This window comes from Leptopilina heterotoma, unplaced genomic scaffold (genome assembly GCF_015476425.1).
Source record: "Leptopilina heterotoma isolate Lh14 unplaced genomic scaffold, ASM1547642v1 Lhet_33, whole genome shotgun sequence".
In the NCBI taxonomy this organism is placed as follows: Eukaryota; Metazoa; Arthropoda; class Insecta; order Hymenoptera; family Figitidae; genus Leptopilina; species Leptopilina heterotoma.
In genome coordinates, this window is record NW_025111022.1 from 705,339 (window position 1) to 733,289 (window position 27,951).

The 27,951-nt window shown below is 23.9% G+C and overlaps 1 protein-coding gene across 4 annotated transcripts in view; it reads right to left on the bottom strand.

Annotated features, from left to right (window-relative positions):
• Nucleotides 1–27,951, bottom strand: part of LOC122505008 (frizzled-2-like) — a 446,077-nt gene that overhangs the window by 297,080 nt on the left and 121,046 nt on the right. The window contains exon 1 of one of the 4 annotated variants that reach the window (XM_043616411.1): nucleotides 13,000–13,258. The exons of the other annotated variants lie outside the window; for them this stretch is intronic. The gene's annotated coding sequence lies outside the window, so the exon portion shown is untranslated. Of the gene's footprint in view, nucleotides 1–12,999; nucleotides 13,259–27,951 lie in introns of those variants that run through there. 4 annotated transcript variants of the gene reach the window in all.

The window sequence follows — 27,951 nt, forward strand, 5'->3', positions numbered from 1 at the left end:
GTGGAATTTTATGTGTTTTATAGCGTCTATATACACGAAGTGTATATAGACGCTATAAAACACATCATTATTTATGAATTTGGAGTACTTTTTGCATTTGCAGTGTTTCAAGTAATGCATTAAAAAATAATTCAAAATTTTCTTTTAGAATGTAGGGTCTAGGAGTATGAAAGTAGGGTCTACGAGGTTTAAAAGTACGGTATAGGTTTCTTAGAAGTAGACCCTCCTTTGCTTCTCCAAATGGAAGATTGGCAAATTTCCGCCTGTTTTGGGAGTCAAAGTAGGGTCTAATTGTATTAGAATTAGACCCTACTTTACGACTGCTAAACCTGAATAGACCCTGAAAATTCAGGGTGAAAGTAGGGCTTAAATTTCGACTCGGGTACCTACAAAAAATCGAAAACAACAAACGATGCCGCAAAAAAGAGAAAAAAAAATACATTACAGTTTGTTTCCAATGACAAATATGAAGCTGTTTATATCTTTATACTAAAATTCTCTATTATAAATGGCACTCCTTTCAGGCTTGAAGAGCAATTTCCAGGAATCAGAGGAACGTAAAAAATGAACGCGAGGAAAAATTGAAATTGAAGTAAAGTGGTACTATGTGAGAGAGAGTTGAAAGATGAGAGGAAGCAACGCACATGATGCACAATCCGAGAACATTTATCATTTCCTGTCCCTTTTGTCATTGAGTCTTGAAAATCGGGGGTTGCAAAAGAGAGAGAGAGAGAGAGAGAGAGAGAGAGAGAGAGAGAGAAATATATAAGCGATGGTATTTATGAGACTGGATGAAAGCGATCGTCCTCGTATAGTTTGTCTTCCCTTGGAGGCATCATTCAAGTATTTCTCCTCTCTCAACGTGCTTAACCTATTCGCCCTCCTCTTCCTTTCTCTCTTACCTTTCCTCTTCCTCTCTGTCTCTCCTTTACCTTCTCTCACTTATTTAACCTTTCTCACTCTCACTCTCTCTTACATTTCCTCTCTCTCTCTCTCGATTTCTTCATGTTTTATAATAATTAAAGATTACCGAGTGATAAAATCATCTATTCAATTATTATTTTCAAGAATTTTTAACCAAAATTCTTCTTTAAATCGATTATTTTTAATAATTTTCCATAAAGTACTTTGACAATTTTCAAATCAATTTGTTTGCAATTTTCAATTATTATCTTAAATTTAAACAGAAATTCACTTTTAAATCAATTTTTATTCGAAAATTCTACTAGAATTCAATTATTTGAATACAAAAAGAAATAATTTATTGAATAATTGAATGTTTCTTAAAATTGAATTCTCATAAAGAATTTTATCGACAAATTTAAAAAAAAAATGAATTTTTTCGACGGATTTTAATCAAATTTTTAAAAATAATTACATTTTTCAAGAAATTCAATTAAAATTGTATTAAAAATAATTGAAATTCTGCAATGAGTTTTATTGTTTATGAAAATAATTGAATTCTCGAGGAAAATGTTATTATTTGGTAAAATAATTGAATTATTGTGAAGAATTTTATTAAAATTCTTTAAATAATAAAATTCCTGCAAAGAATTTGATTAGAAAATAATTTAATTCTCATAAACAATTTTATCAACATTTTTAAAAGTAATTTAAATTTCGACGAAGAATTTTATCAAAATTTTTAAAAATAATTGAATTCTTTTGAGAAATTTTATTTAAATTCTATTTGAAAATAATTGAATTACTGCAAAAAAAAGTATGTAAATTGTGAGAATACTTGAATTCTCTCGACGAATTTTAATAACATTTTTAAGAATAATTAAATTTTTCCAGAAATTCAATTAAAATTATTGTATTAAAAATAATTGAAATTTTTCGATGAATTTTATTATTTGTGAAAATAATTGAATCCCCAAAATTCTTCTATAAATGCATTATATTAAATAATTTTTGAAAAAGGTTTTTTAAGAATTTTTATATTCATTTGCTTACAATTCAATTATAAAAATTTCAATTATTCGTAAATTCTTCAATTAAATATGTATTAGAAAATAAAAACTTGAAATAATTTTTAAAAAAATATTAATTCCACAGAATTGTTAGTTAAAAATATGAAAGATTTAGATTTTCAAAAATTTCAATTTGAAACCGTTTTAAAATTCAATTATTTCTAAAAATTCACACTCTTATACTTTTAATATTCAATTATAATGTAAAATATCAACTGAAATTCATTTTTCAATCAATTTTTATAAAAAAATTCTACGAGAACTTAATTATTATTTTAATACAAAAAGAAATAATGTATTGAATAATTGAATGTTTCTTTAAAATTCAATTCTCATAAAGAGTTTTAGCAAAAACATTTTTAAGAAATTGAATTCTCTTGACGAATTTTAATAAAATTTTTTAGAATAATTACATTTTTCTAGGAATTCGATGAAAATTTTATTAAAAATAATTGAAACTCTGCGATGAGTTTTATTATTTGTCAAAATTATTGAATCCCTAAGAAGAATTTTTTTAATTTTAAACAATATTTAATTTTTGCAAAGAATATTATTACTCTTGAAAATAATTGAATTCTTGCAACGAATTTTATTAAAAAATTTTTTAAACAATTGAATTCCTCTAAAGAATTTTATTTGTGATAATAATAGAACTTCGGAGAAAAATATTATTATTTATGAAAATAATTTATTTCTTATGAAGAGTTGTATTAAATTTTTTTTAATAATTGAATTTCTCGGGATTGTTTAAAACTTTTTGAAATTCATCAAATTTTTTCGAGAAATTTCATTAAAAAATTGAAAATAATTAAAATCTGACGAAGAATTTTATTAAGTTTTTTTTTAAACATTTGAATTCCACAGAATTGTTAGTTAAAAATATGAAAAATTTAGATTTTCAAAGATTTTAATTCCAAACCTTTTCAAAATTCAATTATTTTTAAAAATTCACGCTTTGCTTTTAATATTCAATTATAATCGAAAATTTTATCTGAAATCCATTTTTAAATCAATTTTTATTAGATAATTCTACTAGAATTCAATTATTTAAATAGTACAAAAAAAATAATCTATTGAATAATTGCATTTTTCTTAAAATTGAATTCTCATAAAGAATTTTATCAATAAATTTTTAAATAATTGAATTTTTTCGACGGATTTTAATCAAATTTTTAAGAATAATTACATTTTTCGAGGTATTTAATTAAAATAGTATTAAAAATAATTGAAATTCTACATTGAGTTTCATTATTTATGAAAATAATTGAATTCCTTAAAATAATTTTATTTACGAAATTAATTGAATCTCTGTAAAAATTTTGATTATTTATGAAAATAATTGAATTATTTGGAAGAAATTTATAAAAAAATTTGTAAATAATTGAATTCCTGTGGTTAATATATAGAAAAATTTCTAAGTAGAATGGTTATGCTTAATCCAAAAAAAAAAGTATTTCTCGGGGACTCTTGTCGAAGTGCGTAAGGCCAATAGGGCAGGAGTATAAACAATAAATAAAAAAAATATATATATAATAAAGAAGAGCAGTGATGTGCAAAAGTTTTAATAATTCTAAAATAAATTATAAAAAAATACTTTGAAATCGGAAAAGACGAGAAATTGATTAAAAGTGATTTTGAGAACTGATAATTTTAAAGTTATTTTTTAATAAATAATTTTAAAAATATTAAAACTTTTTCACATCACTACCCTTCTTTATGATATTTTAGAGTTATTCACAAAAACTAGCTTAATTTATTTAATATTTTAAGAAAAAAGTGGTCGAAAAAATTAACATTGAATTCTGTAACAATCACATGCTGTTAAAAATCATTGAATTAAGGAAAATTTTTTTAAATAACTGAAATTTTGCCAAGGATTTTATTAAAACTTTCGAAAATAATTGAATTTTTAAAAAATAATTGAAATTTTGACAAGAATTTTTAAAAATGTTTGAACATAATTTAATTTTTGTGAAGAATTTTATTATTTTCGAAAATAATTGAATTTCTGCAATCATTTTTGATTTCTCCAAAATTCTCAAAATTATATTGTACAATTTGCGAACTTTTCGTCTTTTCTCAATCAAATTACCGACTTTACGGACATTTAAAAAAAATAATGTCTTTTACGGACTTGAAGTAAATTTACGCACCTTTACGGGATTTACGGACCTAGTTCGAGCCCTGCCTTTACCTTCTCCACTTTTCTTTATCTCTCTCTCTCTCTCTCTCTCTCTCTCTCTCCTACCTTCTCTCTTCCTCATCTCCCAGGGTCTAATTTGCATAGCAAATTTTAATCAACATAACCTCAAACTGCAATATATACTCAAAGTACATATATATTTGAGTACATACATGCATTACATGTATGCATTACGTATTTAGGAGTACACGAAGGAAAGAGAGCGAGAGAGAGAGAGAGAGTGTTCTCCTCGCAGGCAAGAAACTCGACAACGCTCATGTGTTCACCACCCCGTAATTACTTTCTCTCATGGTGTACGTTAATTCAAATTGCTTTCGAATTACCTAACGTGCGAGGCCTTCTTACGCTCTCGCTTCCTCATCCCTCTTTTTGACACACACACTCAACGCCACAGTGAGCCGGTTGAATTTTAGCTTTGCCACTGGCACAAAAGGCGTTACCAGCGTCACGCGGTACCGGAAGTGGCAGTAGAAGAAGAAGGAGAAGAAGAAGAAAAAGAAGAAAACGAGGAGGAGCAAGAGGTGAAAAAGCCACTCGATTTGGCAAATTTCCAACAGCGGTTTTCACTTTTTCGATTTCTTCCTCAAAATTCCTCTCTCTTTTTTATTTTCAATTACTATCTCTATACATATACAAGTCTCGTGTATTATGGATTGATATTGAAAATTCAATATAAATATATAATGTATTTGTAATCTTTATACGTTTATCTCTTATTTAATGGATGTTCAATTTCCCGTAATTCTCCCATATATCCCCGAGTCGAAATTTAAGCCCTACTTTCACCCTGAATTTTCAGGGTCTATTCAGGTTTAGCAGTCGTAAAGTAGGGTCTAATTCTAATACAATTAGACCCTACTTTGACTCCCAAAACAGGCGGAAATTTGCCAATCTTCCATTTGGAGAAGCAAAGGAGGGTCTACTTCTAAGAAACCTATACCGTACTTTTAAACCTCGTAGACCCTACTTTCATACTCCTAGACCCTACATTCTAAAAGAAAATTTTGAATTATTTTTTAATGCATTACTTGAAACACTGCAAATGCAAAAAGTACTCCAAATTCATAAATAATGATGTGTTTTATAGCGTCTATATACACTTCGTGTATATAGACGCTATAAAACACATAAAATTCCACTTTTACTCATCCCTAGTGCTTCAATTGAATCTGAGCAAATCTTCAAATTTTTCTTTTTCTAATTGTAGGGTCTAGGAGTATGAAAATAGGGTCTACGAGGTTTAAAAGTACGGTATAGGTTTCTTAGAAGTAGACCCTCCTTTGCTTCTCCAAATGGAAGATTGGCAACTTTCAGCCTATTTTGGGAGTCAAAGGAGGGTCTAGTTTTTAAAAATTGTATTGAAATCAGACCCTACTTTACGACTGCTAAACCTGAATAAGCCCTACATTTTCAGAGGCTAAGTAGGGTCTAAATTTCGACTCGGGTCGTCACATTAATTTTCAATCTCTGTATACTATATAGTGTGTACATATATGTATGGTTGCATTGATTTTCAATTATCTATTCGCTGCCATTCTAACCAGTGGAGGCTTCACTTGTATCATTGTATTAACATTTTCAGCGGTTATTGAAATTTCAGCGAAATATATCGATCACTAATTTTAATTTATAAACTGTAAGTTTGCTCTTCATAATCAGTGTGATTTTACAATTGGGAGCGCTAATTATGAAACTCTTATCATTTTGTTTATTGTTTATTATTATAAATAAAAAATAAATAAAAATTATTTATTATTATCAATATTATTATTATTATTATTAGGGTTTCATAGCAACGGGTCGAAACCCTTTGCATTTTGGAGAAGTTACAATTGCAGAAATTTAATTATTTTCAAAAGTAATAAAATTCTTCAAAGAAATTCGATTATGTTCAAATATTGAAAAAAATTCTCCATTCTCGTCAAAATTTCAATTATTTTTAGAAATAATTAAATTCTTCTCCGAAATTCAATTATTTTCATAAATTTTTAATAAAATTCTTGGCAAAATTTCAATTATTTTTAAAAATTTACCTCAATTCAATGATTTTCAATATCTACTATTTTAATAAAATTTTCTAAAAGAATTCATTTATTTTTAAAAAATTAATAAAATTCTACGCAAACCTTTAATTGTTTTCATAAAATAACAAAAATTCACCAGGAATTTAATTATTTACCTACAAATTTTTTATACATTTCTTCGCAACAATTCAATTATTTTCATAAATAATAAAATTTTTACACGGATTCAATTATTTTCGTAAATAATAAAATTCTTTTTAGGAATTCAAAATTATTTTCATAAATAATAAAACTCATTGCTAAAGTTCAATTTAAAAATGGATTTCAGTGAAAATTTTAGATTATAATTGAATATTAAAAGAAAAAGAAAAATTTTATAGTTAAAAACACAAAAAAAATCTAATTTTGAAAAAGTTACAAATTAGGATCGCAGAATTTCAATTATTCTTAAATACAATTTTCATCGAATTTCTCAAAAAATGTAATTACTCTAAAAAATGTTATTAAAATTGGTTAAAAGAATTCAATTATTTAAAAATTTGTTCATAAAATTCGTTATGGGAATTGAATTTTAAGAAACATTTAATTATTCAATAAATTATTTCATTTTGTAGTTAAATAATTGAATTCTAGTAGAATTTTCTAATTAAAATTGATTGAAAAATGGATTTCAGTTAAAATTTTAGATAATAATTGAATATTAAAAGCATTATAGCGTGAATTTTTATAAATAATTGAATTTTGAAAAGGTTTTAAATTAAAATTTTTGAAAATCTGAATTTTTCATGATTTTAATTAAAAATTCTGTGGAATTAATTTCTTTTAGAAAGTTTAATTGCAAATTTTTTTTTTGAAATTATTTAAAGTTTTTATTTTCTAAATATTTAATTAAAGAATTTACGAAAAATCCAAATTTCCTAAAATTGAATTCTAAATTTCTAAACAAATGGATTTGAAAATTCATAAGGAAATTTTGCCATAATGATTAAAAATAATTGATAATTTAATTCTTTTGAAGAATTTTATTATTTAGGAGAATAATTGTATTCTTGCAACGAATTTTTATTAAATTTTTTTTTAATAATTGAAATCTTGTGAAGAATTTTATTGTTTATGAAAATAATTGAATTCTTGCAATGATTTTTATTAAATTTTTTTAAAATAATTGAATTCCGTAAAGAATTTTATTATTTATGAAAATAATTGAATTCTTGCAATGAATTTTATTACATTTTTTAAAAATAATTGAATTCTATTGAGAAATTTTATTAACATAGTAGATTTTGAAAATATTTGAATTTTAGCAAAGAAATTCATTATTATTTGTGAGATTTAATTGAATTGAGCAAAAAATGTTTGAAAATAATTACGTTTCTGAAGGAATTCATTTAAAAATGTATAAACAAATTTATTTGACAAAAATTAAGGTCCTGAAGAAGTGAAGACATTCTAAGTTTTAAAAATGTATTAAAAATAATTGAAATTCTATGAAAAATGTTATTATTAATAAAAATAATTAAATTCTTACAACGAATTTTATTAAATTTTTTTAAATAATGTAATTCATGTGAAAAATTTTATTACTTGTAAAAATAATTTAATTCTTGCGAAGGATTTTAGAAAAAAATTGTTATATTTTAATTTTTTTTCTAAATTTTTTTTGGAAATTTAAATTATTATAATTTGTTGAATTTCATAAAGGTTTGAATTTGAATTTTTCGGGAAATTTTAATTTCTATAGAAAAATAATAATGATTAAATATTTATTTTTAAAAAAAAATATTGATGTTTTCGAATAATTTTACAATTGAAAAAATTCGTAAATAAATGTAATAGAATGTTTTTTTATCTAAATTATTTAATTATTTTTAAAATGATTCAGTACTTATATTCTTTAGGGTCAGGGAAAAATTATGGAAAAACTCAACAAGAATTCACAATTATGCAAAAAAAGAAAATTTGCAAGGAAAAATTACTATAGAAACTCTGTAATTATAACCCTGTAAATAATTATCACCTTGTAAATAATTGTCACCTTGTAAATAATTATCTCCATGTAAATAATTATAACCCTCCGAATAATTATTACCCTGTGAATAATTAGTTAAAAATTAGTTTCACATGGTCTATTCCTGGAAATATAATTATAACCCTGTAAATAAATAATTCTGTAAATTTTTTCGAAATTGAACTTTAATTCTCTAAATTTCCTTTTTTTTAAGTCAACTTTACCAATTTACAAGGAATTAAAAATTATTTATCTCGATTTTTGTAAAATTTCCTCTCTCTATCCATGTACATACGTATATGTTGAGTCGATAGAATCAAAGCATCTATTACTAAGCCAGTTTTCATTCGTATAGCAACAAGGCGGCACACGGTTCTCATGATGAGAAGAAAATTCACTCGGTAATGAACGCTCTCTCATACAGTAATTTGTAAAAGGAGGTTTTTTTTTCATAAGTAAATAAAAATTTTCTTTTCTATCCCCTGAATTGCAGTGTTAGCATTTTGTTCGTGAATTTCTTTTTACTATATATAATTCTCAACTAATTTCTTAGTTAAGAACCGCGTATATTACAGAACTGCACACTCTACTCTTTAAAGAATTTCATAAAAAGAATTTTTCACATAAATTTTTCTTAAAATTACGTTATATTCAAAGCTCTTTTCTATGGTTGAATATAAATAAAAAAAAAAAAAAAGAACGGAGTTTGGTAAATAGAAAATAATATTCTCAGCGCTTTAGGGATTATTTCCAAAAGAAGAAAAAAATACGCTTTTACAGTTTATTATCTCTTTTGTGGACTGTAAAAAGCAATGCTAAATTAGAGCCGATTTCAGGAATTAAACTGGGATCAAATTGCGAGATTTAATACCCAAATTCAGTTCTAAATTGATACTTATCTGCTGTTTTGAACGTTAAAATTTTTATCACTTCTTTCAATTTGTATTTTATTGAAAATTATTGATTTTTTTAAATTATAAATTTACTTTGACTTTCGATTCGATTTTGACTTTGACATTGACAAAAAATTAATTTTGTTTTTTCCTTACTTTTCCTTGATTTTCAGACAAAATTTTGCATTTTAAACTGACCCTGAAAAATATTCTGACTAGCTCTAAAAATTATTAGATTAATTACAAATAAATTCAATTAAAGTTTTTCAAAAAAAATTAAATCTACAAAATTGTTAGTTAAAAGTATGAAAAATACAAATTTTCAAAGATTTTAATTTGAAACCAATTCAAAATTCAATTATTTCCAATAATACATTCTATAATGTTTTTAATATTCAATTATTATCTAAGATTAAAATTAAAATTTATTTTTATATCAATTTTTATTATAGAAAATTCTACGAGAATTCAATTATTTACAAACAAAAATAATTAATTTATTGAATAGCTCAATGTTTGTTAAAATTTAATTCTCATAAGGAATTTTATCAAAAAAAAATTTTTAATAATTAAAATATCTCGACGAATTTTAATAAAACTTTTAAGAATAATTACATATTGGAAGGAATTCGTTTAAAATTGTATTAAAAATTGTTTTGAATTCCTAAAAAGACTTTTATTATTTATGAAAATAATTGAATCCCTGTAAAAAATTATTTATAAAAATAATTGAATTATTGCAAAGACATTTATAAAAAAATTTGTAAATAATTGAATTTCTGTGAAATTTTTTATTATTTATGCAAAAAATTAAATGTTTGCAAAGAATTTTATTAAAATCGACGCTGTTATGTTTTAAATATTGAATTATCTAAAATTTAAACTCAAATTCATTTTTAAATTAATTTTTATTACAAAATTCTACAAGAATCCAATTTAATTATTTAAATACAAAAATAAATAATTTATTAAATAATGAAATGTTTCTTAAAATTTAATTCTCTTCACTAATTGTAATAAAATTTTTATGAATATTTACATTTTTCGTAGAATTCGCTTAAAATTGTATTAAAAATATTTGAATACCTGTAAAAATTTTATTATTTATGAAAATAATTGAATTAATGCGAAGAAATTTTTATAAAAAATTTGTAAATAATTGGATTCATGTGAAATTTTTATTATTTATGTAAAAAATTAAATGTTTGCTCAGAATTTTATTAAAAAATTTTTAAAATAATTAAATTTATTTGTAAAAATTATATTAAAATTATAGATATTAAAAATCATTGAATTGAGAAAAATTTCTGAAAATAATTGAAATTTGGCAAAGAATTTTATTAAACTTTTTGAAAATAATTGAATTTTGAAGAAGAATTTTATTATTTGTAAAAATAATTGAAATTTTGACAAGAATTTTACTACTTTTTAAAATAATTGAATAACTAAATTTTTTTTAGAATTTTAAACTAAATATTCTTCTTTAAATTCATTATTTAAAATAATTAATTAATATTAATGAATGTAACTAATTTCAGAAGAATTCAAATTATTAAAATTTTTTAAAAATTTAAGCTTTTTCAAAATTTCTAACTAAATTCATTTAAAATTGAAATTTTATAAAATTTCAATTAATTTCCAAATGTTTAAGTAAAATTATTCATTAACTAACTTATAAATAATAATTTTATAAAAGCAGCTCAAGAATTAAGTTATTTATAAAGAAGTTATAAATTAGCAATTTTAAAAATAATAGAATTTAAAAAATTTTCAAATTAAAATTTTTGTTGAAAACACTACAAAAATTCAATTTTGGAGAAATTATAAATAATTGCAGAAATTCAATTATTTTTAAAGAAAATAAAATTTAACTATGTTCAAAATTTGAAAAAAATTCTCTTAAAAATCCCAATTATCTTTATAATTAACAAAATTCTTCTCCAAAGTTCAATTATTTTCATAAATGTCAAAAAAATTCTTGTCCCAATTTCAATTATTATCAAAAAATTTTTTAATTTCAAAGATTTTCAATATCTACTATTTTAATAAAATTTTCCAAAAGAATTCAATTATTTAAAAAAAAATTTAATAAAATTTTATGCAAAGATTTAATTATTTTCATAAATAATAAAAATTTCACAGGAATTTAATTATTCTTATAAATAATAAAATTTTTTTAAGGAATTCAATTATTTTCATAAAAAATAATTAAATGTTCTAGAAAATAATAATTGAATTAAAATGATGAAAATAAATTTGATGAAGTTACAGTAACAATATTCTTATAATATAAAATAATAATTTTATCTCTCGGTCATTTTTAATTATTAGAAAACATGAAGAAATCGATCACTCCGAGTCTTCGACTCGGAGCAATCGATATCTTCATGTTTTATAACAAAATACTTTTATAAGTTGTTTAATTTAAAAAAGGTATGAATTTGAATCTTTTGAATGTCTTAATTCCTGTGGAAAATCCTGCTCCAAAAATAAGATTAAAAATAGAAATTGTGCAAATATTTTTCTTCTTTTTCCAAAAGAAAATAATAATTTTGTTAAAAAACTTGTGATTCATAAAGAAAAATAATGCAAAATAAATAAATTTTCTATTTCTTAATCACAGTTGTTTAACAATTTTCTAATTTTGTTTAGAAGTAAAGAACAAAAATCTGCATAATTTCAATTTGACAAAACATAATTTTTAACAAAATTTTAGTCTTTGAATGAAAAAAAGTGAAAAAAATTCTGATGATTTCTATTTTTTATTACAATGTTGAAATAATTATAAAATAAAAATAATTATAACATAATAATAGAATATACAATCTATATCTAAAGATAACAAAAAACAAAAGAATAAACAAAAGACAACTTCAGAGTGTGAGGGACAGAAAAAGTGAATGAATCAAAGAATGAAAGAACATTCAAATTATTATAGTTAATTTTTTCCAGTATTTTTAATAAAAATCCCTGTCAGAGTGTAAATGAAAATCAAAGTGAAAGTGAAAATCAAAGTGAATGTGAAAATCAAAGTGAAAGTCAAAGTCAAAGTTTTTAATATCAATATCAAAGTCGAAATCAAATCGAAACTAAAAATCAAATAACAAAATTGCACCCTAGTAATTTTAAATAAAATATCAAAATCTACAAAAAAAAAAATTCCCTTTATTTGAACGTTCCAAATTTTAAAGTGCAACTCTTCTTACACTGCAATTTATTTGAACAACGACTCTTTCATTTTGTTAAAATTATACAAACACACACACCTTTCGAGAGTGTCAATTATTATTAACAAGAGAGAAAGAGAAGAACAAAAAGAAAAAACTTGAGACTCCAATTAACTTTAGAATTTAAAAACAAGAAGATATCTCGTCACTATATAGATGTGGAAAAAGTTTTTCGCCAATATTTACACACAGACACATAGACACATACACATGATTAAACTTGAGTCAAATAAGGCGTCGTATGCAAAGCATGAATTGAATAGCAGTTGAGTTTTAGCGAAATGCAAATTTGCACGAGCAATCGCGCGAAAGCCAATAGCGTTAATTGGTTTCAGGTATAAATTGGCATCGTCTCGTATTACATCCTCCGACAATCCCTAAACTCATCTCCATAGGCTCTCTTCAACTTGCAAAATTATCAACTTTCCATCAATATCCCATTTCCTATAGTCACTGGAAAAAATACCCCACAGAAAAAAAAATGTATTTTCCAAAAAAAACACATATTTGAAAAAGAGAATGAAAGTTCCGAGTCGGGAAAGTTCAACGACCTTGTCTTGTTTTTCTCCAATGATTTCTATTTTTTTTTTAAACCATCGTCTCTTATTTTTTTTAAATAAATATTAATTTTCCATTTATTGATAAGGGTAAATTTTGTCCTTATAACTTACCCTTGAATTATTTTAATTTCCAAATTGAGAAAAGTGGCGAAAATTTGAGCGATGAAAGCGAAAACAGAGTTTATCACTGGTCACTATTTTTCTTTATTAAAAAAAAAAACACTATCGAAGAGGTTGCACAGGAAAAAAAAATTTTTTGAAATCTCGATCGATTGGCTTATCGATTAGTAACACAATATAAACACCGGAAACCGGCAGAAGCACGCCGGAAATGTGGGTTAACCTTGAAAGGACCGGTTCCGACGGTACGCGAAAGTGTTTTGGGTGGCGAGTATCAACACGACGCTGGCGACGCCGCTTGTCAGCCGGCAGAATTTCCGGAAATCGATAGGACAACGTCGCACATGCGTAAATCATGCGCGACCATACCAAAAAGGGGTTTTCTAGACAACGCTTTCTCTCTCGCTCTCTCTCTCTCTCTCTCTCTCTCTTTCTCTCTTTCCTAAAGTAATGTGAATTTCTTTTTCCATTTGACTTCTCTCTTTCACTTTCTATAGCATTTTTCTTTACTCACTCTGCTTACTCTTACTCTTCAGCAGACCGCCGTTTTTCTTTTCCCAGTACATGTCGTTGGCATACCGCTTCTTGCAAATTTTCTCATTCGCCTCTTCTCCTGTTTTTAGATATATGTACACAAACACGAATTCCTTTCGTAAAAGATGAAAATCAATCGAATTTTCCGTGTTTGGAATTTGAGAAAATTTTTGGAAGATTTTTTTAATGCATTTGTCAGAAGTAAATTTTTCTAAGGTTTCTTTTTTGGAAAGCAATTCTTTGATGATATAATTTATGTTAGAGGATTATCTTTCTGTACTCATATTTCTACTGAATAATGCAACATGCACATATATATATTGTTGGAGTAATTCTAATGTCGAGAATTATTCATCACTTATGAAGGGTTATTCGATTCGGTGAAATAATTTTCCTTAAACTCTGCAAAATTTGTATTGCAGCGAAAATTGAGCTTCTATTTCAGAATATTCTGTTTTCCCAGCTGAAAAAGTTCTATATATAATTTCAGAATTATTCTATAGAATTATTCTATATGAATTCTAGTATCTATTCTATAGAATTTCACTAGTTTAATTCTATGAAAATTTCTACATGAATTCTATTAAATTTTAGTTAATTTTTAATTTGTTGATAAACATTTTTATGGGTATTGAATTTAAAAAAAATTCAATTATTCAATTAAAATTATTTATTTTTCTATTTAAATAATTGAATTCTTGTAGAATTTTCTATTAAAAATTATAATTTCAGTTAAAACTTTGGATAATAATTGAATATTAAAAGCATTATATCGTGAATTTTTAGAAATAATTGAATTTTGAAATTAATTTGTTTGAAAAAGTTTAATTGAATTTGTTTTAAATATTATTTCAAGTTTTTATTTTTTAATATATATTTAATTGAAGAATTTACGAATAATTGAACTTTGTAAAATAGACTTATTCCAATTGTATGAAATTTTCATCCATTTAAATTCTTGTCTAACTAAAGAAGTTTTTACTATACTGTTTACTAATTACTGGAAATTACATTTTTCCTCACTTTTTATTGCTTTAACAGTTTAACTATTGTTGCAAATTTTGTAATTTAAGAAAGTCTTATAAAACTTATTTTACTATACAGAAATTTAAAAGAAAATAATTGTCTGACTAATGAAAATATTCACTACTGATTAGAAAATATTTGAATTTAAATATAATTTTTATAGTTTCACAAAGTCTCAAAAAACTTCTTTTTACTAATAAAATTAAAAGAAATTTTAAAATTTGTTTAACTTTAGGGAATATTAATATTAAATATTTACACCTGATTAAAAAATGTTTGAATTCAAAATTTTGTGCATGACGAAAAGTAATTTTAATTTTAACCAATACTAACTGGATATTTTTCCTAATTACATTTCTGTCTGATGGTAATTGATTTACACTAGTATCTGGAAACTTTTATTGATTGCTTTTCTTTCGGACTGAAATTGATTTATACTGCTATAATGGGAAATATTTATTCATTACATTTCTGTCTTAATAAAACTGTAATTCACTGTTGATGCCAAGAATACAAGGAATTTTTTGTTTTTGTCTGACTAAATACAATTTTTACTACTGATACCAAATACTAAAATTTTAAAGTCTGACTAAATTGACTTTCTCCACTTAATTAAAATCAGTATTAAAAACTTTTCCAGTCAGACTGAAATTTAAATTATTATTTTTTCTTATAAGTAGTAGAAATCAGTTTCAATCAATGTTGAAATTAACTTGGTATACATTTTTATATATCAGTAGAAAAAGACAGTTTAGTCAGACCTCCAAAAACTTAAAATACACATCAGTAGTGAAAGAAATAAAGAGTGAAACTAAAATTAAAATTGAATGTAATTTTATTGTAAGTAGTAAAAATAGTATTTAGTCAATTTAATTTTAGTCAAACAATGCATAAATATTTTTGTATTTTGATTTAAACATTTTCTGCCTAAAATTTATTTGTACTACTAATTTAAAAATTGGAATCATTATAAATTTTTGCCAACTGCAAATTTTTTATTTGCAAAAATTTTAATGAAACTGTCTTTTTTTTTACTTTTGAACAAACATATAAAAGAAGATTTTAAAATTGTCTGATTAAAATCGATTTGTACTACTAGTTTTAGAATTTTAATCATTACAAAAATTTTTTTTGCAAATTGTGAGTTTTTTAATTTGAAAAAGTTTAATGAAACTGTCTTTTGCTGCTTCGAAACAAATCTTTAAAACATAATGAAACATTGAATTGTCTGACTAAAATTTATTTTTACTACTAGTTTGAAAATTTTAATCATTATATATGGGCAATTCCACGTGAGATTTAAGTCGACCTCTTAAAATCGGACAAAAATATTTTTTTTCTATTCTGTATCGAAAAAAACAGATACGTATTTTTTTATTTATGTTTAATTGTCCAAATTTTCGAGTTATGAATTTTCGAAAATTTGGACTTTTAATTGTAGACCTATATTCAGTAGCTTATAAGTCCGAAAATATTGAATTTAGGAAAAAGTTGTCAAAAAATGAAAGTTTTAGTTTTCTTTCGACTTTTAAAAAATGTAAAAAAAAAATTTTTTTTATAAACAAATTAATTTTTTTTAACTTTGGGCCGGATTTTTTTTAATTTTTTTTTTATTTTCTTGTACCTTATAATATAGAGAAGATTTTCCAAAAAGTCCCGAAATGGGCCTGATGTGTTAAATGAGTTTTAAAATATTTTCAAAAATCACTTGCAAGCATCACAGTGGGATTTTTTTTACATTTAACTTTTTGAAACTGTTTACAGCGTAGACCCTTTTATTTAAAACAAAGAACACTCAAATATATTAAAAATTATATGCTGTAGACAGTTTTAGAAAGTTAATTGTAAAAAAATCCCACTGTGATGCTTGCAAGTGACTTTTGAAAATATTTTAAAACTCATTTAACACATCAGGCCCATTTCGGGACTTTTTGGAAAATCTTCTCTATATTATAAGGTACAAGAAAATAAAAAAAAAATAAAAAAAAATCCGGCCCAAAGTTAAAAAAAATTAATTTGTTTATAAAAAAAAAATTTTTTTTTAATAAAAAATAAAAAAAAAAATTTTTTTTGTTTACATTTTTTAAAAGTCGAAAGAAAACTAAAACTTTCATTTTTTGACAACTTTTTCCTAAACTGAATAATTTCGGACTTATAAGCTACTGAATATAGGTCTACAATTAAAAGTCCAAATTTTCGAAAATTCATAACTCGAAAATTTGGACAATTAAACATAAATAAAAAAATACGTATCTGTTCTTTTTCGATACAGAATAGAAAAAAAATATTTTTGGCCGATTTTAAGAGGTCGACTTAAATCTCACGTGGAATTGCCCATATATATTTTGCGAACTACGAACTTTTTAATTTGAAAAATTGAAATGACACTCTCTTTTTCTACTTTTAAAAGAAATATATAAAAAACATTGAAACATTGTCTGACTAAAATTGATTTGTGGTACTGGTTTTAAAATTTTATAGGAAAATTTATGATTAAAGAACTCAAAGAACACGGGGAAGAAAAAGAAGAGTAGAAAAGATGAAAAAATAGAATAAGAAATAATATAAAAAAAAATAAAATAAAGAAGAAAAAGACGTAGAAGAAGAAGAAGAATAAAAAGTAGAAGAATAAGAAAAGAAAGAGATGCAAAAGAAAGGTAGATTTGATAAAAAAATTCTGATAGTTGATAACCAAAAATACAAAAAAAAAATTATTCCTTTACAAACCAACAGAAAAATTCAATATTCATAAGCATTTTTACATTACCTAAACGTCAACTTTCATCCCTTTCAAATACAAAATGCTCAAAGGAGTTCCAAGGCAAATCAAAAGAAGATTGAGAATTTCGAAATTCTTTCTTTATAGAAGTGCGTGTGATGCTTTGGAGTGTTTAGATATCTGAGATGCTTGCACAATGTCACTCCTGCAGTGAATGCCATACCGCAAGCATACCACTTCGAAATCATCTCTCTAATACGACATGCGGTATACATACATTGGATATATATATATATATATGTAGATTTGTACATATATACACATACAAAACACTTGAAAACATTATCTGAAATGTTGTTTTCGTTTATCAAATTTCGAGAGAGAAAAAAATGCAATAATCTCCCGTTCATTCTCGAGAGGATATGGTAAATAATTGCGTTTTCAAACACAGAGAGATACAATTTATTATTCGCTACTGCGCGTCTGAATCACTTTTAGATCCTTCAAGTATAGAAGAGGAGAAAAATGAAGCTTGAAGGTAAGCTTGGGTATTCATACGGAAAGGAGAGTCTTTCTCTTCAAGAGCTAAAAAAAATTTCCGTCTACAAGAAGTAAAAGTAAAAAAAAATTAAGTATATTCCTTTATATGCAAGCATTGTGCAGCGAAAGGCACATGATAATAATAATAGTAACAATAATAACAAAAATAATAATAATAATAATATTAATAATAATAAAAATAATAATAGTATAATAATAGTAATAATAATAATATTAATAATAATATTAATAATAGTAATAATAATAATAATAATAATAATAGAAAAATTCCCTAAGAAGACGCTTTATTTAGAAACGCACGACTTAACAGAAATTATTTACTGAATCGCTAAAATACGTTTCTGTACGGTTAAAAGAAGAAAATTCTGTTTTGAGCATTTGACAGCTGGAAAACGACATGAATTTAAAACAAATGTGGTCGGACTGAAAGTGGCATTTTCTACTGTTGTGTAAAGAGAAAAAAATTAAAAGTAAGACGGCTGACTAATATTTATTTTTACTACTTTAAAATGGTGATAATAATTCACAGTGAAACTAATTAATAAAAATATTTTTTTCATCTAATAATTAATAGTAGTAAATAATAATGATACTAGATCTTTAAAATACAAGGATTACAAATATTGTCTGACTAAACTTTACTAAACTTTACTACTGAATCTAAACGTGAAAGTATTAAAAATCTTTGTCTGACTAAAGAGTTAGTTTTACTACTGATTCTTAAAATACATAAAGTAAAATAGTTGCTTATCTTGTTGATTTACTGCTAATGTAGTTTAATAGTTTAATCTTCAATACTAGTTTACTATACTAATGACTTAAAAAATAAACAAGACAGTAATTTAAAGATTAGAGTTTTTAAATTAGTAGTATAAATCGGTTTTAGTCAGACTAAGTTTAAAAAATTTTTGTACATTTTTAAGTAAGTAGGACTGTGTCGTCATAAATTTTCATCGATAGTAAAAGTGGTAAATAGTAATAGATATGTGATGGTTCAAAACTATTGAAATTAGTAGTAGAAAGTAGTTTTAGTCAGAAAATGATAAAATATCCTTCTAAGATCAACTTTTTCTACTAAAAAAAAAAATTTAACCGTTGGCTGACTAAAACTGATTTATACTATTGAATCGAAACTTCCAATCTTTTTGTTTACAATTCAATTTTACAAAATTCTTCATTTAAATATATATTAGAAAATAAAAACTTAAAATAATTTCAAAAAAGTTCCAATAAACTTTTTTAAAAAAATTAAATCTACACAATTTTCAGTTAAAAGTATAAAAAATTCAAACTTTCAGAGATTATAATTTGAAACCTTTTCAAAATTTAATTATTTCTAAAAGTACTTGAAATTCGATAAAATGGAACTGACTTTTATTTATTTAATTTTATTTAGAGAATAAAATAAATAAATAAATAATATATAATAATAATAATAATAATAATAATAATAATAAATAAATAAATAAATAAATAAAACATTTAAATTCCTGTCTAAGTAAAAAAGAATTTACTACTAATTCCAAAGACACAGAATTGTCATTTCTGTCCGACTAAATATTGTTTTCACTACTTATGGTCTATTCATAAACTATAAGTAAAACTTTAAGGGGGTCAATAGAAGAAACGTCGCTAATGTATTTAAGATTTCCAAAAAAGTAAGGATGATGGGGGGGGGGGGTAAAATTTCAAAAAAATGTCTTACGTGTAATAACAAATGTTTGTAAATATCTCCTTACAGACAATCGAAAAATTTCCAAAAGACTAATTAAACTGTTTCTTCTATTAATACACAAACTTATGGATTAAAATATTCAAATACTGTCTGACTAAAAACTGACTTCCACTACTTAATGGATTATAAAGGGGTTGAACGTACACCGCCCCATGAACTCAAGTTTAATCTCAAGTAAACAAGATATAGAAAAAAAACTTTCTAAAAACATGCTAATGTTTTTTACTTGAATATACCTCTATCTTTACAAAAAAATAAAATCATTTTATATAATAAAAAATTTTAATCAAAAGGAAAGAAAGCTAGACACTGAAAGTTTCTTTATGCCTTATTTTTATCCCTTCCTTTTTTTCCTTCGCCCGACATGCGATACGACTTCGTCTTCCGGATGTGTATATATATCGATATTTTTACGGGCTTTTGCATAATCAAGTCATCGATCGACATTGAGTCGATGTCATTCCCTGTCAGAATAAAAATAGAGACAAGCCGGGTCGATGTCTCTCCTAGACATAAAAAATACATAAAATTCTTTATATATATATACATCCTTGTACTTTTTCCTCTTTTCTTCTTCTTCTTCTTCTTCTTCTTTTTCGTTGATTACAGAAATTCGTTCAACGAACAGGATTAGAAGTATAACTTCAGAGGACTAGAGGAGAGAGGCGAGGGGACAAATTCTTGAAAATGAACGATGTTAAAGGCGCATCAAACCGGCAACGAATTGGACAAATGCCAAAAAATTTTGTCTATACAAGATCTTTGCCAAGGAAATTTTTGCATTGCGTTATATGCGTTTTAACTCTCACAGTGAGAGCAATGACGCGGAATCTTATACTTTCTATCTTCGTTGTATTTTTCCCCCTCAATTCCAAGAATCTTGTCATTTCAACTTCCATATTCTCTATCTTATATGGCAATGAATATATGTTTCCTCCTATTCTTCCTCCCCCCACCCCGCACCCTCATGAGACTTGTAGGAGACTATTTGTCGTTGAAAGGATTGTAAAAAAGGGAATATCCACCAAAAGAGTCTCTCTCTCTTTTCTCTCTATTTCTCTTCCTCTCTCTCTTTATCTTTTTAAAAAGAAAATGACACTGGGTGTAAAAGGAAATCACACTCGAAAGATCTCTAAATTGTCCAACCAACAGAAATGGACAATTACTTGAGAAAATTGAGAAAATTGTAAAAGTTGTCAAAATTGTCAAAATTGTAACAATTGTAAAAATTCTAAAAATTGTAAAAATTGTAAAAATTGTAACAATTGTAAAAATCGTAAAATTTGTAACAATTGTAAAACTTGTGGAAATTGTGGAAATAGTGAAAATTGTACGAATTGTTGTACCTATTGTAACGATGAGTAAAAAAGAGAAAAAGTAAACAAATTCAAGAAAAATCCAACTTGTATAAAATTTCAAAATCGTAAAAAAGTGGATTTTGTTATCAGAATGATTGCGAAAAATAAAAAACCTTAAAATTATCTCTTTCTTTTTTTTGTGTGGTGGAAAATAAAATTTATACTGTTTCATTCAAAGGAATTTTATTTCTTTTTCAAATAAAATTCGAGACGAAGGTTTTTTTTATTTGCTTTTTTCTACATTTACATATTTATACAGAAACGCACGACTTATTACAGAAATTATTTTGTAAATCGCTAAAGAATGTTTCTGTAAGGTTAAAAATAGAAAATAAATAAATTCTTGTTCTGAGAATTTGACAGTTGGAGAACGACATGAATTTAAAACAAATGTGGTCTGACTGGAAATGACATATTTTCCACTGTTATCCAAAGAAGGAGAAATAAAAGTAAGACGGCTGAGTAAAATTGTTTTCTACTACTTTCAAAATTGGAGTAATAGTCAAAAATAATAATAATAATTCAAGGTTTTTAAAATAGACCAAGTTTAAATAAACTGTATGAATGACTCGATTTAAAAATCAGTAGTAAAATTTACCTTTAGTCAGGCAAAGTTCTAAATTCTATCATTTATTTTCAGAATCATTAGTAAACAATAACTAATGACTAATTAGTTATTTGTCCGACTAAAGGTAAACTTTACTACTGATTCTTAAAGTAAGATGTAAATTTTTTGTCTGACGAAAATTAACATTTACTATACTGATAAAGAAAAAAGGAATTAAAAATATACCGTCAGATTTGAATTACTTAAAATTTTTTGAAAATAATTCAGTTTCTGCGACGAATTAAAAGTTATTTGTAAAAAATAATTGAATTATTGCAAATAATTTTATTATTTTATTTAATAAAGTTGAATGTTTCATAAAATTTAAATCTAAGAATATTATAATAAAACATGACTGAGAGTTTCATTTATGAAAATAATTGAATTTCTACAATCATTTGTAATTCAATTTTGGAGAAATTGCAAATAATTGCAGAAATTCAATTATTTTCAAAAAAAAATAATAAAATTATTATCAAAAAATTTTTTAATTTCAAAGATTTTCAATATCTATTATTTTTAAAAAATTTTCCAAAAGAATTCAATTATTTAAAAAAAAATTTAATAAAATTTTATGCAAAGATTTAATTATTTTCATAAATAATAAAAATTTCACAGGAATTCAATTATTCTTATAAATAATAAAATTTTTTTAAGGAATTCAATTATTTTCATAAAAAATAATTTAAAATTCTAGAAGATAATAATTGAATTAAAATGATGAAAATAATTTTGATGAAGTTACAGTAACAATATTCTTATAATATAAAATAATTATTTTATCTCTCGGTCATCTTTAATTATTAGAAAACATGAAGAAATCGAAGACTCGGAGCAATCGATATCTTCATGTTTTATAGCAATACTTTTATAAGTTGTTTAATTTAATTATTTAATTTAATTTAATATTTTTTTAAATTTTCTTATTATTTAATTTTTTTTATAAAGGTTTGAATTTGAAATTTTTGAATGTCTTAATTTCTGTGAAAAATCCTATTCCAAAAATAAGATTAAAAATAGGAATTGTGCAAATATTTTTCCTCTGTTTCTAAAACAAAATAATAATTTTGTTAAAAAAATTTTGATTCATAAACAGAAATAATGCAAAATAAATAAATTTTCTATTTCTTAATCACAGTTGTTTAACAATTTTCTAATTTTGTTTAGAAGTAAAGAACAAAAATCTGCATAATTTCAATTTGCCAAAAAATAATATTTAACAAAATTTTAGTCTTTTAATGAAAAGAAGTGAAAAAAATTCTGATGATTTCTATTTGTCATTACAATTTTTCATTTACTATTTAAATGATTTTATATTAATTTTTAAAAAATTTTTAGTGATTTTATTTTATTCTCTATTTTTAAAAATGTTAGATTACTTTAATTTTTCAAATTCTACATAACTTTATTTTCATTTCTTCAAATTTTAATTTTATTTTCATTTCTTCGAGTTTAAATTTTATTTTCATTTCTTCAAATTCGAATTTTATTTTCATTTCTTCAAATTTCAATTTTACTTTCATTTTTTTAAATTTTAATTGTATTTTAATTTTTTAAAAATGTAATTTAATTTTATTTTCTACTTTCAAATTTCACTACATCCTGTACAAGTGAGTTATACTTTTTGTCCCTATTATTACCAGCAAAAGGTAGAAATATTAAATAAAAAATTTTCGAAAATTTTATTTTTAATTATAAGAGTGAGAAAATAAAGTAAGTTTCCAAGAAATTAAAAAGTCATTTTAAATCAATTAATGTTAATAGCCAACGAAGAGAAATTTACTAAATCTTTCTTCTGAATCAGTCTAACTTTTAGTCTATCGAATATTAATATTCCTATTAATATTTTTTAACAGGAATTTAAAAAATATTTATCCATAGTCTGACTAAAACTGATTTGTACTACTAGTTTCGAAATTTTAATCATTTCATTTTAATTTAAATAAATGTGAAATAAACTTCTAACGGATTTACATAATTGAAAATGAGAAAAATAAAGAAAATAGTCCAAGAATAATAATATAGAATACTTTCCCTTCAAATAAACGAATTTTTTGTTTGTTAAAATAATTTTTAAACACACAACGGCAAAATAATGTAAATTAAACATTAACGTAGTCGTTCATTTGAATTTCCGAAACTTGAAACATTTTTGAATTGATAATAAAATAAAAATTGATTCGATTCGAGCTTGAAATTTCTCGGTCAGCGGAATATTTTTACATCGCATCTTTATAAATTTGAAACATTGAAAGTAAGTCGTTTTCTGGCTATGGCCTTTTTTTGACCGTATAATACACGAAAATGGAAAGAAACTGTAGAAAAAAAAGACAAAGAGAGATCGAGGGTAAATAGGGGGCGAGTGAGAAGGAAAGAAATAGAAAGAAAGAGAGAGACAGAAACTGAAAGTGAGAGTGAGAAAAGGACCAGGGGTGAACGGCAAGCGTTCTCTATTGCGACGGGTGTTGCCATGACACCACGAAAGCTTCACTCCCGTTTTCCAAATCTCTCTCTCTCTCTCTCTCTCTCTCCTCTCCGACCCCCATGGGCAGTGTGCTTCGCCTCGTTCAACACCCCCGAATTGCGAGATACTCGTAAAATTACCTTCAATGGAACAAGAAAAGAGAAAAAAAAGAGAGAAAGATACCTCTTCCTTATTTTTTCCGTTCATTAAAATAGTTGAGGTGGATCAAATGATCATTTTATCACTCCCTCCAAAAACCCTCTCTCTCTCTCTCTCTTACACCACTTTTTATTTCGTGTTTAACGGTCAAAAGTGCTCATTACTATCTGAAAATTAACAGGAACCTCGAATTTAAACTACCCATTAAGATTTTCATTACCTCTCTCTTTTTTCCTTCTCCAATATATAGAGAAAGTTATATACGAAAAATGTACCATTCGATGTAGAAGTGGAAAAAGCAAATAAAAAAAAACCTTCTTGAATTTTATTTTGAAAAAGAAATAAAATTCTTTTGAATGAAACTGTATAAAATGGAAATCTAAATTTTATTTTCCACCGCACAAAAAAGAGAAGAGATAATTTTAAGGTTTTATTTTTTGCCATCGTGATAGGAGAATTTACTTTTTTACGATTTTCAATCGTAGATTTTTGAATCAGTAGTTAAATAATAAATACTTCCTTTAGTCAGATTGATTTCGAAATTATTTTCTTTCAGTAGTAAAATGTCTATTCGTAAGTCTGACTAAAGTGCCCTTTTTCTACTGATTTATAAAAATTTATACCAAATTAATTTCAACATTGCTTGGAACTGACTTCTACTTTTTATGGGAAATAAGCAACAATTTGGTCTGACTGACTTTTTCTACTTATATAGAAATTTGTTTAAAGAAAATATTTAAATATTGCCTGACTCTAACTAATTTATACTACTAACTTGAAGATTTCAATAATTACAATCATGTCTGACTAAATACTGTTTTTACTACTGATTTCGTCAGACACAAAATTTAAATTCAAATACTTGTTAATCAGTAACCAAATTTCAATTTTTTTTTTTTATTTCAGTAGTAAAAAGAAGTTTTGTGAAACTTTGTAAAACTAAAAAATTAGCGTCAGTAGTAAAAGTAATAAAGGAGGAAAAAAAATCATAAAACCTAGTTGCCTTTAATAAGTAGTATTTTTACTTTTTTCTAAAAAAATAAAAAGAGTTGAATAAGACAATTCTAGTCAGTCAATGATCAAATACTTTTAATATTTAGCAACAAATATTTTTAGATCAGTAGAAAAAGGCAGTTTAGTCAGACTTTTCAAGGTTATAAAATTTGTAACAATAACAATTGAAAAAATAATTATAGTAAAACAAGAACTAAAATGTATGTAATTTAATATCGGTAATAAAAACAATATTTAGTCAGACAAAAATGTAATAGTTAAAAAAATTTAAAGTAGTAGTATAAACCAGTTTTAGTCAGACAATGCTGAAATATTTTGTATACTTTTGTATATAAGTAGAAAAAATCTGTTTAGTCAGACAAAAAAAGTAAGTTTTTTTAAAAATCAGTAAAAAAAAATTTTTAGTCAGACATGAATTGTCTTTGATCAGAAAAATATTAGATTTGTAAAAAATTTGTAATTTAAATTTTTGTTGAAAATACTAAATAATAGGTACAAATTTGGAAAAATTACAAGTAATTGCAGAAATTCAATTATTTTTAAAAGTAATAAAATTCAATTGTCTTTCAAATTAAAAAAAAAAATTCTCGTCAAAATAATAAAAATTTCACAGAATTTCAATTATTTCAATAAATAATAACATTTTTTTAAGGAATTCAATTATTTTCATAAAAAATAATTAAAAATTGCAGAAAAAAATAATTGATTTTGAATGATCGCTATCTTCATGTTTTATAAAAATATTCCTATAAGTTATTGAATTTAAAATAATTTGAATTTGAAATTTTTGAAATTCTTAATTCATATGAAAAAATAATATTGATTAAATATTTATTTAAAAAAAAATTATTGATTTTTTCGAATAATTTTACAATTAAAGAAATTCGTAAATAAATGTAACAAAACATTTTTTTGAGTAAAATTTTTTTCCTTTTTTTCTAAAAATTTAAAAATTTTCAATCTCATTTTCAATTAAAATTTGTAATTGACAAATAGAATAGAATATGTAGTGTTTCTTTTCCAAAAGAAAAGATTGAGTTTCTGAACAATATTGTTAGTGAGAAATATAAATTATGCATAAAATGGGAATAATTCCTATTTTTAAATTATAATTTTTTAACAATTTAACAATTTTCTATTTTTTATAAATAAAAAGGAGAAAAATTTATTTATTCATAATAAACAAAATTTATTTGTTAATCATAATTTTTTTATATTTTCTAATTTCAAATATTGTTTTATTATAAATTATGAAAAAATACCTGCATTTTGTCGATCTGTCAAACAATATTTAAAAAAAACAAAAAAGAAACAAAAAAACAAAAGCACAGACAAAAACGAACTTTAGTGTGAACAGACAGAATAAAAGAATGAAATACAAAAATTATTATAGTTAATAAGAAAAAAATCCATAAACAAATCAAAAATAGTAACTAAACGAGTTTAAATAAAATCAGTAAAATAAATAATTATATTCTATTGCTTTCCCTGTGCAACCAAACAAATAAATAAAAATAATCAAGTTAAAAAGAAAAAAGAATGTCTCTAAAGATTCGAACGTTCAAAAAAAGGACGATTTTTTTATATTTCGTTAAAATTTCAATTTCGTCAGAAAGTATTCTTCTGTTAATTTAGAAAATTAATTACATTCTATAAATGTTCGGTTAGTTTAATATTTAATATTCTTTTCAGTAATTTTCGAGGAAATTTTAATAGAAGAAAAAAAATATTTGAACCTTCCAAACTTTAGGAAATAAAAGCTATTAATTTTTTAATAATTTATAAGAGGATCAATAAAAATCAAAATGAATAGAATTATTAATTTTTTTTACAATTTTTGCAAATTTTTGCAAAGAAAATTTAATTTAAATTTCAATAATTTCAAAGTCTCAATATGTACGATAGATATAGCGAATGTTGATAAAAAAGAGAATAATTGCCCAATTTAGTTAAATAAAAAACCGATAAATAGAGAATTTGAAAAATTTTTGTGAAAAATGAATATTCAGTGAAATGTAAATTCTCATAAAAAGTAATTGGGTTTGAATGCAAAAAATTAACAATTTTCTCATATTTTTTATAAATAAAAAGGAGAAAAATTTCAGTCAAACAAAATTTGTTATAAAAAAAAGCATATAATAAAGAAAATTTATTTGTTAATCATAATTTTTTTATATTTTCTAATTTCAAATATTGTTTTGTTATAAATCATGAAAAAAGATCTGCATTTTGTTGATCTGTGAAACAATATTTTTTAAAGAAAAAAAAAACAAAAAGCAAAAGCATACACAAAAACTAACTTCAAAGTGTGGACAGACAGAATGAAAGAATGAAATCCGAAGATTATTTTAATTAATGTTTGATTATTTTCTTTTGGTTTGGAGTGACACTGAACTAATTTCAGTGTTTTACTTCAGATTCGGTCAGACCTGAAACTAAATTCGGTTTGATAATTAAGTTTCGGTATGGGACGAAACTAAATTCACTCTGATAATTCAGTTCGGTCTCCTAAACTTTATTTTCAAACTGACCCGAAACTAAATTCAGATCGTTAATTCGTTTTCGTTAATTTGGTGGGTAATTTGGTTTTTATACAAAAACTAAACTAAACTTTAAAAAATTACCGCCTTTTCTTGAAATTGATTTTCATTTCAAATTTAAAAAAGAGAAAAAAACAAAAATTTCTCTGGCGTGACGAATTATTTATACAATATACAGATATATATATGTACAGAGTTTCGTTTATTAATACATTGGTAATTTTCC